This window comes from Poecilia latipinna, unplaced genomic scaffold (assembly GCF_001443285.1).
Source record: "Poecilia latipinna isolate Pla-1442-1.1 unplaced genomic scaffold, P_latipinna-1.0 Scaffold163, whole genome shotgun sequence".
Lineage (NCBI taxonomy): Eukaryota > Metazoa > Chordata > Actinopteri > Cyprinodontiformes > Poeciliidae > Poecilia > Poecilia latipinna.
The window spans coordinates 80,264-81,019 of record NW_015112779.1 but is presented as its reverse complement, the minus strand read 5'-3'; positions in this window follow the sequence as shown (position 1 = coordinate 81,019).

Below are 756 nucleotides of genomic sequence, written 5' to 3'. Positions count from 1 at the left end.
ACATAAAAACTCCTAGATATTAAATACTTAGAGCTGAAATAAATTAACCAGTATCAATTCAAACTTTTCTTCATTCTGCTTTGTTCTCATCTCTGTGCTACAATCCACAGAGGTCTCCTGGCATCCCTAAAAAGATAACGCCCTGGGCGGTTGCCCATGTCAGAAACCGCCATTAAACATAACAATTAACGGTAAACAACGTGCAACTATGAACACTGTCCAAGGCACAACAAGAAAGAAGTAACCAAGCAGAGGGAGGTGACTGTTCTCATCCTCCCTCCTGTTGCAACGTCTGCCACCATGACAGGTGACGAAAACAAAGAGCAATGAGCATGCTCTGTGTTCTTACGTTGTTGTTTTATTTAAATAAATCTATATATTTTTTAATTAAATAAAATAATATTAGCTACTGCAGTGTACCAGAGAATCACAAGAACAAAGAACGGCTCTCAGTGAGGCTTCAGTCCTTTAGGACTTAGTAAAGATCCGTCCAGAAGAATCGGATCGTTCATATCACTATATTGCACTTTGGTCACAGCGTTGTCCCATATAGATACCTCAGTCAACACCTCCACACAATAATTCAGCGCATGAGTGACAACTTTTTTTCATCGCAGATGCAACATGTGTCTCTGTACGGCTAGCTTTGCTAGCATCACGTCCACAGATCTTACCTTTCTTTAAGCTTTCCTTCGAAGTGACGCTAAAAGTTGGATAAAGTCCCCACCGTCTGTGAAAGCGAAGCGCTGCTGATTT